This window comes from Pagrus pagrus (assembly GCF_965226575.1).
Source record: "Pagrus pagrus genome assembly, chromosome: 16".
NCBI classification, from domain to species: domain Eukaryota; kingdom Metazoa; phylum Chordata; class Actinopteri; order Spariformes; family Sparidae; genus Pagrus; species Pagrus pagrus.
The window spans coordinates 26,974,891-26,987,970 of NC_140200.1; the positions used below are offsets into that span (position 1 = coordinate 26,974,891).

The window sequence follows — 13,080 nt, forward strand, 5'->3', positions numbered from 1 at the left end:
TATTAGACAAAAAAGCTGAGAGAGCTTGTTGAACGTCACAAGCTAGCCGCTAACACACATCTCTCAGCTGGCCAATGAGAGCTATGGGGCAGTCACTGTTGGATGGTTTTGAAATTGAGCTCACTCTTGCTGGTTTTACAATCTTACCAACCCCAACAGTAACTTGCTCAAAACAATGCTATCCTAGTGCTATCATTAGCTCCTGATTTCATGCTCATTTTGACAGTCCTCTCAGGTTACAAAGATGGATATATTGCGACATTGTTATACCACTGTAAAACCTCCAAGGCAGGAGGTTGGGTGGATGTCATCGCTACAGACTAATTTTGATACCATAGACTCTTATGCATTCTGTTTCCTATATCATCATCGGCAGTTTCTTTTAGCCATGATCATTCCCAATAAGTCCTCTATACTAAACAACAAAACAGTTTTTTAGATTGCCTTTAAAATAACCATTTTTAGATACTCCAATTTTGATACTGATTCAGCACAATATTTGTTAATGCCTTCTTAAATCACAGTTTCCTGATTTCCACCTGTTATGATTAAAGTTTGTGCAGGCTGGGCATGAAACTTCTTGCTTACGGCTTAGTGAACATCATCAAGCTTAAAAAAACTACCAGGGGAAGAAAGAGTCATGGTTCAAGGAAACTCACTTTGAATTGTGATAAAAACATGAACCAAACTGGTGGTCTTCCATGTCAAAGTCATGCTTTGTTGACCTACCCGCCCTGACCTTCTCTTCCTCTTTACAAGGTTTTGTGGTTCTACAACTTCACAATACTTGCATCTTCGCTTCTGACAGACGTGAGTCATAATTCACATGGTTGCAGGAAGACCTTGTCGGTTTAACAGCTTTCAACCTCATCCTGCATTCCAATTGCAATATGGTCTGCAGGCATTACATGCTTTCACATGTGGTTTTCCTTATCCACGTTAGATGTCCAGATAGAGATCACATGTTAGGGTTGAGATATTAGTATACCCTGCAGGTCATCATTGAGAAGAAAATGTGTTTTTGTTGACTAAGATACATGTGAAGGTAGATAGTATGTGGTATAAATACCATACCATATTTATGAATGACATGATTATATCGACAGCCTTAACACAAAACTTCAAGAACTAAAACCTTTCCGTCTCCCTATGAAATGAAATTTTCTATTCAACAGCTCTGCGCTACACATTTATTCTGTTTTGATGCATTTTTTAATAAATTTTATGCATTTGAATGTATTTGTATTCATGTAGATAGCTCTCATGGTATATGAATCACATGATTGGTTTTGCATGTGGCTGCACATCTATTTTCTCTTCGCCAGATAGAGGAGGTGTCCTTGAACCTGACCTTGAGGGACGGCTGTGAACACTGTCTGCCACATTCTACTCAGCTGTGACATTCACTGCAAAGGTTAAAAAAATGTCAAAATAATGATGACAAATTTGGTGGATAAGGTATTGAACACTCTCAAACATCATTTTGTAGAAAGGAACACAGAAAAGGCTCTTGCTTGTTACATGTTTATTCACATTTTATTCATTATCCCTCAGGTTTCATTACATCAAACCCCATTTTTGAAATAATTTGTTAATTTTCATCTATAGCCATTCATTGTATTCTGCAGTTGCCTCTTTATGGAGTGGTTTAATTGTTACTGGTGGAGTCTTCCTTTCTCATGTCGGGTCTGAAGTGCATACTCACTATCTGCTAAATGCACACTCACTAGTGGAACATGCATTGCTTAAGAAGAGCTGAAAAAAATGTTACTATAACTATTGTGCATATTTTTAAAAATACATATATGGACAATTTTTTGTTTTTGTTGTCCAGACTTCCTGTAATCAATCTGGATACAATCTGTTTATAAGAAGAAGAATAAAAAAAAAAGAAAATATTTCGGGCAGGCAGTCTGAACAAGGATAAAGTGTACTATAAATGTGGTCTATGGTGGTTATGGTGGTAAGTCCAATGGCCAAACATTCGCACAGAAGAAAACTAAAGTAGGGGGAGCTGTCACTTAAAATATCTGATTTTATTTTATTTTGTAGTTACACTTTTAACCAAATATCAACTGCTGCTCACTTTATTCTTTGCTGTATCTATCTTTGGCTGTAGCTACTAGCTGCTGTAAGCTAGATAGCTCGGTGAGCCATGCAGCTTGTAGCCCTAAGCTGACTTGAGGTACAAAGTGATATTATGAAACTGAACGGGCCGGGGCTAGGTGGTTAACATGTTAACTTCAGCAGATATATCTGTAGCGCAGTATAGATGTCTTTGGCACAATGTCAACAATGTTGTTTCTTCACACTCTGTTGATGATGATGTGGCTCTTTTTATGTTTTAAACTAAAATTCTGGCCATATCCTACACATTGCACTTTGAATTTGCCTTTACCACAAGCAACCAGAAACAGGTGTCACCACAAATTCAATCCTATTGATTAGAACTTAATCACACACTGTTAACTAGAAAATAGATCATAATGATTGTTTGCTTATTCCTTTTTAATCCATTTCTCCAGTATTAAACAGCATGCAGAGGAGAGAGAGCAAGAGAGAGGCAGACAGGAATGATGAGGAGGGGAAATGATGCCACGTGGCAGAGGCTGATGGAGACAAAGCCACAATGTAACAATGACACTGTGTGCGGTGTCACCTGCTGGGCCACCAGGACGCCCTGACTAAATTAATCTTTAGTCAAATTAACCTCCTCTTTTTGTTGTTAAATCACTTCCACTATGAAGCCTATTCAATAACATCTGTGTGATTCATCAAGAAAAATCACCTCCTGCCATTTCATTTAGTTCCCCCTGATGTTGGCCTTTTTGCAACAAAAACACCAGTTTCTTCTATTTCACATGTGACTGTAAGCGGATTACTTGTTCTTCAGATGAAGGTGGCCTCCCTGTTTTCTGCTCAGAGCAGTGGGAGATGATAGATATGACAGACAGAGATTAGGGGATTATGGTTTCTAGTAGATGAAACAATCATTAAATGTAAGCGTCTGTCAATATGTTTAGGAAGTGGACAGAAGCAGCAGATCAATCAAAGCACTGGACAGCTGGATCATGCATACTCTGCTGGTTGCTTTATTTTTTCCCATCAGAAGGCAATATAATGGCAGGCAGGCGGTGTCAACAACTGAGCTCTTCATAACACTGTGACAATTGGCCAGAGGCAAAGATTTCTTACTCACTTTGTCATAACTGATGCAGCCACAAATACTTTGGCAACAGGTGTTTCAGTTGGTGAAGGTGTTTCAGGCCCAGTTGACTTAAGGTGTGGTTTCATTGTTATTCTGCCTGGGACAGGAATCTGAGGGAATGTTCAGGTGTCATCACAAAGACTAAACAGACAGCGGTCGGTGAGAATGTGTACTTTAGTTCAAAGCGTCATGTTTTCTTTTTCCTAGGCTGGCTTCATGTTACAACTCTATCCTATCGCCGTTGACATTCAGTCGTCATGACATTAATGTTGCTGATGTCCGGACATTCATGAACAACATTGGAGGAGAGGATATTTTTCAAGCTTCTAATACTCTTATCAACATGAGTGGACAAATATGTTTGCTTTATGCAAATGTATATTTATTATTATTGCAACAATCCAAAAAAATGACAAATACTGTCCAGAATATTCTCCAGAATAACCTCAAAGGTGCTGCATGCTCCAAAAATATGCTGAAAGCGTAACATGGCAAACTCAAACCCAACAAGCAACAACAGATGGGCATATTGACCTGAATGTAACATTCCTTAGTAATACTAACACAATGTAGTGTCCAACTTTACAGGGTTAACTGAACAATATTAAATGATCTACAAGCTGTAGCCAGCCATTTAGCTATCGCTGTTAAAAGTTTGTCTCATGTAGAGTTGTCCAGGCATCTCCGTCGCAAACTATCCACTGTAGTCTGCCTTTGGCGAGGGGAGGAGGGCTCTCTGCATCAGCTGTGTGCTTGGCCAGCAAGTGGTATTTGAGACTCAACGTATTCCGATGGTAACTCAGTTCACATCGATAGTAAATGCAAATAACTTTGTTCTTGAGAACCATCTGGCAGGGCTTTGAAGCTGAACTTGCCATTCAAAAAACACTTTTATTTATCCATTTGTGCTCAAGGAGGTTTGCCATCCACAACGTTACTGCTGCATCACTTCTTGATTTCCCAAACTACAGGGCGGGCCGAGGGTCATAATCACAGAATGTGCGTTATTATCGTGTTAACTCTGACAGCCCTAATAATAACACACTTGTACTGAGACAGGACAAACAACAAGCTGGCATTGAGGAAAGTCAGCGAGGAAGGCGAACTGCATGGTAAGTTATGGAAATATGTCTCAGCACAGCATAGCCCTGATCGATCCAAACTCCATTCAGGGAACAAGCATTTTAAACATATTTTGCTTGTCCTCTAGCCGACAGAACTGACAGAGCATGAATTCAGGCTTTTTACAAGATGGCATTATGCTGTTGTTATATCAGTGTTCTTTTGATCCATTCATTGCAGTCAGATCACTATAAAATTGCTTTGTTTTGGGTTCATATCGATGTAGTGAAACAGATTAATTCAGTCTATGTCTACTTGCTGGTCACAGTTACCACTTATTGATTCTAACACACCTATTAAGAAACTGCCACTCACCAGAGACAGATGGACAAGTGCCACGCAGCTAAGAATTGGGCACCAGTCAGCCTCAGGTAGTGCTGGAAGCTGCAGTCACCCAGACGGTGAACTATACCGAGGTGGGTGCCACTGTTTTTTGTTGTTCTTTTCTGTACATGCGACATCTATTGCATGTCTGTCCGTCCTGGGAGAGGGATCCCTCCTAAGGACAGAGGATGTCGTTCACTGATTGCAAAGCCCATTGAGGCAATGTGATTGTGATTCTGGGCTATATACACTGAACAAAAATATAAACGCAACACTTTTGTTTTTGCTCCCATTTTTCATGAGCTGAACTCAAAGATCTAAAACATTTTCTATATACACAAAAGACCATTTCCCTCAAATATTGTTCACAAATCTGTCTAAATCTGTGTTAGTGAGCACTTCTCCTTTGCCGAGATAATCAATCCCACCTCACAGGTGTGGCATATCAAGATGCTGATTAGACAGCATGATTATTGCACAGGTGTGCCTTAGGCTGGCCACAATAAAAGGCCACTCTAAAAATGTTCAGTTTTATCACACAGCACAATGCCACAGATGTCACAAGTTTTGAGGGAGCATGCAATTGGCATGCTGACTGCAGGAATGTCCACCAGAGCTGTTGCCCGTGAAGTGAATGTTCATTTCTCTACCATAAGCCGTCTCCAAAGGCGTTTCAGACAATTTGGCAGTACATCCAACCGGCCTCACAACCGCAGACCACGTATAACCACCATTCCTGGAAGCTGAAAACATCCCAGTTCTTGCATGGCCAGTATACTCACCGGACATGTCACCCATTGAGCATGTTTGGGATGCTCTGGATCGGCGTATACGACAGCGTGTTCCAGTTCCTGCCAATATCCAGCAACTTCGAACAGCCATTGAAGAGGAGTGGACCAACATTCCACAGGCCACAATCAACAACCTGATCAACTCTATGCGAAGGAGATGTGTTGCACTGCGTGAGGCAAATGGTGGTCACACCAGATACTGACTGGTTTTTTCCGACCCCCCCAATAAAGCAAAACTTCACATTTCAGAGTGGCCTTTTATTATGGCCAGCCTAAGGCACACCTGTGCATTATTCATGCTGACTAATCAGTATCTTGATATGCCACACCTGTGAGGTGGGATGGATTATCTCAGCAAAGGAGAAGTGCTCACTGACCCTAACACAGATTTAGACAGATTTGTGAACAATATTTGTGAGAAATGGTCTTTTGTGTATATAGAAAATGTTTTAGATCTTTGACTTCAGCTCACGAAAAATGGGAGCAAAAACAAAAGTGTTGCGTTTATATTTTTGTTCAGTGTAAATAAAATTGATTTGACATTGAATGTCTTTTGCCTGCGTATATTACAAGCCTATGGTGCAACAGTGGTTCTCTGATTTTTTATTTTTTTAATTTTATTATTTTTTTTTAACATGAAGTTTGATTTAGATTATCCGACAAATGGCCACTACAGACGGATTGTTATACCCTGTGGATCATTTCCCTTGTTTTACTCTCCATATCTGTAAATTTGTTCATCACAATCTTTATATATTCTACGGAATGCATTCATACATCGTATTTCCCCTGTTTTCCCGTGATAACGAGATAACGCGATAAGTTAATTTCATTTGTTTTCTCGGGATATCGAGTTATTATCTCGAAATAACAACTGCTGTTTTTCCGAGATAACAGGATAATTTTCTCAAGATAACAAAACGTTGTTTTCCAGAGATAACGATATAATTAATTTGAGATCTTGAGAAAACAAAACGCTAGTGTAGTATATTAAATCATTGCAGGAAACATCATTCAGTGTAGCAATGTCAGAGGAGCAGGAGCATATCGATCACTGCGTCATATCTTTTCAACCAAGGCCTGACACAGGCTGAAATAGCATTATGCCTTGCTATTACAGATAATATACACATTAGTGTGTGTAATCTAAAAAGACGGTTGGCAAGGCTTCAGCTATATCGGAGGCGCAATCTAAGTGAGCCTGATGTTGTCATTAACTACATAGCTGACCAGCTACGAGGTCCCGGGCCATAATCTCAGGCCTATCATATCACAGTCATTATCTTGAGATCTCGAATTAATTATATCGTTATCTTGGGGAAACAAGTTTCGTTATCTCGAGAGCTCGAGAAAATTAGCCTGTTTTCTCGGGAAAACGGCAGTTGTTATTTTGAGATAATAACTCAAGATCTCGAGAAAACAAATGAAATTAACTCGTTATCACGGGAAAACGGAGGAAATAAAATGTATGAATGCATGGCCCTTTTGGGCTTCCATAATATTCTGATAAATTTTGCTAATCTTTTATTCAATATTTGATTTTGGCCTGTGCTGAATTAAAACTTAACAGTTTGACGCCTATGTTTTCTTGCTGTCAGTGGACTACTTTTTGGTGTTATTTTGGGGCCAATGGGGGTTCTTTAAACTTCACTATTTCCAGATGATTGCATCAAGAATTTGTGACAACAATAAGTCTTGAATTAATTGCTTTCAAATGGCTGCTTATTTGTGTTATTAAACCATCACAGTACCGACATGGTTCAAAGACATTGCGGTCACAAGTTGATCTGGCCACCTCTGCGTCCAAAAGGTGGCTGTGTGTATGCTGTGAGGAGTGAAATAGGCTGTACCGCCAGCAGTGGTGGACAGTAACGAAGTAAATTTACTTGAGTACTGTACTTAAGTACAGTTTTTGAGTATCTGTACTTTACTTGAGTATTATTTTGGGGGGATACTTTTACTTTCACTCCACTACATTTGAAGGACAAATATTGTACTTTTACTCCACTACATTTCTATTGATGCTCTCGTTACTCGCTACTTTTGATCTTACGTCAGCTGATGATTTTTTTTTTGCAAAATTCAGAGAAAATAAACTGTTTCTGCTGATTCGCGTATGGTTTGTCTTAGTCGTATTGCCGTACCTGTACTACGTCATGAGCACCCGTGGCCTTATCTCAAACCCATGTTTGAGATTTTTGTCACAAAAACTGATTCGTTTCAGTTTAAATGTCTGTTGTTCTTACCGCGGACCAATTATATCACGGACTACAAAGACTCGTCTTCCAACCTGAAAAAGCACGTCGCGGTATGTAAAGTAGCTACTAACGTTAGCTAGCTTAATGTTTGTGAAAGAGAGAGAGAGAGAGAGTGTGTGTGTGTGTGTGTGCGTGCGCGCGCCCACGCGCGTGTGTCTGTGTGTGTGTGTGTGTGTGTGTGTGAGAGAGAGAGAGAGAGAGAGAGAGAGAGAGAGAGTGGATGTGCGCGCGTTAGTGAGGTGCGGCTGTCTTTGATGTGGGTTATCCGGCTCATTTTTGGCTGTGATGTATGATATAAGTAAAGTAAACTAGCCAATAAGTTGTTTATCTGTAAATGTCAATATCAGTTCTTGTAGTGCCTGCATCTACATCTTTTTTATGTAGAGAAAGCATGGATGTCAGATGCAAAAATATACTGAACTGACCACAGCTGTCTGCAATATATTTCATGTGTTGATGAATGCAGCTGAGTCTGTGTTCTGAGGCTTCTTGCCTTTATTTGCTTATTTTTGAGCTATAAACACGTCTGTAGCAGAATCACATCAGTGTATTGTATAATGACATTAAGCTACTTTCCTTTCCTGTATTTCCTGAGATATTTTTAAAATACTTTTACTTAAGTAATTTTTTAAACAAATACTTTAGTACTTTTACTTAAGTAATATTTTGACTAAGCTACTTTTACTTGTATTGGAGTAATATTTGACAAGGAGTATCTGTACTTTTACTCAAGTAGTGAAGTTGTGTACTCTGTCCACCTCTGACCGCCAGATACCTGTGTGGCTCCGTTGGTGTGGTGGGCTGGTTGCCACAGTACGGTTCTTTCTTTTCCCTCAATGAATATGAGTTTGAGGGTTAAGCACGTTTACTCAAACAGGAGCCCAACCACGGATCAGGTATGTTTTGCACAGAGACAACCTGAACAAAGAGGCATATCCGAGGACAACTACGTCTTCTCTTCCCATTTTCAACATCTGCTGTGGCTACGGCAACCACTGACGCATTCGGCTCATGATCACCAGTTAACATAGCCCCGTGTTCATCTGAAACACCTGCTTTCTACACTAGAGTGATGGTGGACTGTTTACGACGAGAACAGCAGAGAAGCTACAGCCACACTTCTCATCACCAGTGGTACCTACAGCAGCCTACACTGCTGAACAAAGAAAGAAAAGACAGACTGAACTCCAGAAGGCTACCAAAACAGAAGTTAGACAGTGCAAGAAGTATAACGAGTCAACATCGGAGCGGCTTTTCAGCGATGGCGACAACTGAAGCAGTCGAAGACCTGAGGACGGACGCCATGGTAGCTGTGTCTCTGTTGGACAGGTAATGAGCTGGTTTGTTTTGTTGGGGAAATGTATTATTACTCTGCATTATGTAGTCAACTAAGCTAACGTTAGCTCCTTATGTTGCTGTTGTATGTATTCACCCAACACTAACGTTAGCAGGTTGTAGCTGACGTTAGCTAGCTAGCTATCTAAAATAGCAGACTACTGCCGTGTGAGACATATTTACATGTAACGTCACCGTTTACACGCAGGCCAATGTTTACATGTACTGTGGATCTGATCCATACAGCAGTGTTCACACATGCACTGCTACTCTGGGCTGTTTGGACATTAGCCAGACTGTATGTGAGGGGCGGACTAATTCTTGTGTGCTACACATGTGAAAGGCCAAGTCCACTGTTCGGAGGTCCTGGGAAGATTACATATATCTGTGAATATAGTTTGCATTGCATTTGTGAGCTGATGTTGTGAGATGGTACTTATGTGAGCTTCATTCATTTATACTTTTAACTGGATGTCTTACAAATGTGCTGATGTTGCCTATTTCTGTGTCCTATAGTTATGAGAGGGACGATTCAACTTCCAGCCTTGAAGTGTCAATTCACAGCAGAACCATGCCCTGATGTTTCCACTATTTCTGCAGAGTCTCTCTCTGACAGGTGAGTGTAACTCGATGCTGATAGCAACATGGATCAGACCACTGATATTCATGTAGTGTGACTTTGATAGAGACATTTCATATGTACATGGGTCCTTCTTTCATATCAAGTTGGTTTGCTTTATGTGCATGAATGTGCTCCTTAGCAGGGATACAATACAAAAAGAAATGGCATCATTTCATTAGCTGCACCAGGAAAATGCTTCAAGCAGTCACATGTTGGCCTACTGCTTGAGACTATTGCATATTACTAAGACATTTTTTAAAAGAAAATATACTTTGCATTTCAGTTCATGATCTGACTGTCAGCTGACCACAGTAGAATGTGGGAAACACAGAATGCACCTGACAATCCCTATAAATAATCGCTTGCCACCATCACATAAGCTTCCTATCACCCAACTAACCCTCATTTTGTTACATAGCAACAGTCCTGTGTTGTCTTTGACAGAATCAATAACATTTTCATGCCACAAAAACACATTCAGATGTAACTTTATGTCCTGTAAAAACATTGAGTTCTCCATCCTTATCCAGTTTTCTGTAATTATTATAATTTTTGCAGAGATGATGGAACTCCTCTCTCTTAGGCCAAGTACTCCAAGGTGTACAACAAAAAGTCCAGCAAGTAGAGCTTGTACACACTACTGTCAAAATGCATAGAAAAAATGAGAAAGTTAAACCATGTGCAACATTCTGGCCTGTAAAGCAACAGATGAGCAACGTGATTAGATATTTTTATGGAACAGAGCTCGACTGTCCTCAGCATACTGTGAACATACACACTTTCAATGGTCAATACTTTAGACATTCCTGGACAGAACTGTACAGATGTCCCAGTTTAATTTTTTTGAAGTACCAGCCCTTTATCTTTACATTTTCCTACTCCCTGTGTTTATTGTTATGCACCAAACACAAAGTCAAATGGTGAAAAACTACTTGATTACTTGAACAATGTGATTCTGATTAGGGCACTTGTGTGTCCAACTTACATGCCTGGTCAATATACTGTATAAACACAAATAGTTGTAGGTGGTGTTGATCAGGATAAAAGCACCAGTAATGTTCTGCTTTAGATGCTGACCTGCTCATGTGCAATCCTTTGAGCTTGAAGATCTTCTACTCAACCTATGAACACCTGTCCTTGACCTGTCGCCCTCCCACATCCACGGCCTCTGCCTGAACTCATGTCGTCCTCTGACGGGATGATGTGCTTCGCTCTGGCGTGTCTCTCATCATGGAAGCTCTAACATGCAAAACATCGTATCATCATGAGTCCAATACAATATTCATTTTCGTCTGTGAATCACTGAGGGTAAGAAGAAAAGTGTAGCAGGCCCACCACTAATCTTGATGTTTTAGCTTTGCCATATCTAACGTTACCATAGCCCGCTAATAGGTTACATCAAAGTACACTTTCAAAACAATTTCTGAGTGCTAACAAAGCTAGCTTGACAGCTATCAGTACTAGCAATGGCTATGTTTGTTGTTTACGTTCAATATGATAATATGAGGTGTTTACTTACAGGTGAATGAGACATGAGGTAGCTGCTTGTAGTAAGATGTTGTGATGAAAACGATGTGCTGGTACTCGTCTTCACACCGCTCGTGAAGACTCAGACTCCGACGGTGGTATTCGGCAGTTGTCGGACGGTGCGTGTTCATGGTTTTGGGGGGAGTGGCTTTGGAGAAAGGCCGGACCAGGGGGCGGGGTTTACTGGCTGGATACTTTAAGATCTAGCCTGGACTTGGCGGTTTTTCCAACTTACAGACCCCAGCTTTAACTTGAAAACCTCTATTTAACCGAATGTCCAACTCCAATGTGCGAATAGGACAAATTCAACTCTAACATTGGAAATTGATTAAACTCAATTAAATTGTCCATACAACAAATTTAAATGTACTTCTCAGATGTTTCAGTTGACAGTCTTTCCCCCTTTAAAGTTTTCAGTTTTTCCAGTTGAGTTCCTTTAAAGTGAAAATCTTAATTGTTCCCTTTTAAGTTGCTTCACAGCATTAGTTCTGTGTTCCTTTAAAATAGGGCAATCAGTTCTCAGTTCTAAAGTCAGTTTTAGGCCCATTAAAAATGAGATCTCAGAAAGAAAGAAGAAGTCCAAATAAAATTAGAAATCCTGTCAGTCAACTTCAGGGCCCATGCTTCCTACTGCCCCCTTGGAACTGCACACCTTGGCATCCAGGTGATGGGGTAAAAAAGGCAGGGGCAAGGAGTATTTTGGAATTGGGCCAGGGATAGTTGCTTATTTGATTTTAATGTAAATCACAACTATTTTGGTAATTTGAAAACCAAATTAAAATTAGAATTTAGTTTTTCAATGAAATCAATTTATAGACAGTTGATATGAAAAATTCCGACATAGTTTGGAAGTGTTTCTTCATCAGTCAAATCATATATGATTGCAGATTTCGCAATCGTGAGCTGTGAGCTCAATATCCATTATGTTTAAGCTTAATTATCTTGAACAACATTCATATGTGTTTGGTTCAGAGTAAGTACTTCCATACTATTAAGTGCCAAGTTGTGTTAGTGTGTATATATATAATTAAAGACACTTAATAGTATGGAAGTGCATCTTGGTAACATATAGAGGCTTTGATAGTTAAACTTCCCAGTGAATCAGCGTTTAATAAATAAAGCACTTACTAATTAAAGAGTCCCATTAGGATCTAAAAGCATGCCAATTAATAGGTCCTTCCTTAAGTACAAAGATTTAGGTTTGGGGAAATGCTCAGCAGTCAGCGTGGGAGGCTGTCAGTTCAGAAAGAGAAAATACAAGATGCCATCACTCTGAGCAATTAAACACTGTCTAAAAGTGCAAGTACCTGAACAATCGAATGAATGGGCGTGTCTACAGTGGAATCTAGGCATACCCACAGGAGGAGGGGGGGACTCCCAGCCAACCAGCAGCCAAAAGGCAGTCTGATGGGAGGGGAAAATCGAGGTGCCTGTAACTGTATAGGCAAGGAGCAGTGCCAGAATGGGCAACAGAACAGGAGCCAGGTGAGCGGACATTGAAATCTGGTTCAGCAGCCTCCATGGGCATCATGACGGAGGGGAAGAGACCGAAGAGGATGTTCATTGTATAAATGTCATGTATTTTCATGCCAAAAGTCTTTTGGAAATCAAAGTTGTTAACCTTAAACTGCCCCATCCTGACCATATATATTTGTGTTCAGACTGAATGTGCAGACGTATCATTTGTGTGTTCAGTCTTTAGTTATTCACCCCTTAGCCTACAGCTGATGTACCAGCTGCACAAATGTTAGCTGTAAGCTAGCCTCAATGTAGCTGTATGTGTGGAGGTAGTCCGTGCTTTTCTCAGCGTGTTTTCCAACATTTTCTCGCCTTTTTGTGTATGTCTATGAACTGATAAAGTACTCATGAAGTACTTTGTTACTTAAAGCCAAA

At 40.2% G+C, this 13,080-nt stretch overlaps 1 long non-coding RNA gene across 1 annotated transcript in view; it reads left to right on the forward strand.

The window, feature by feature from the left end:
* The first annotated feature begins 8,741 nt into the window (after window positions 1-8,741).
* Window positions 8,742-13,080, forward strand: part of LOC311271493 — a 39,443-nt gene continuing 35,104 nt past the window's right edge. Inside the window, exons 1-2 of the long non-coding RNA XR_014624425.1 lie at window positions 8,742-9,032; window positions 9,555-9,654. This is a non-coding gene — a long non-coding RNA (uncharacterized lncRNA). The remainder of the gene's footprint in view (window positions 9,033-9,554; window positions 9,655-13,080) is intronic.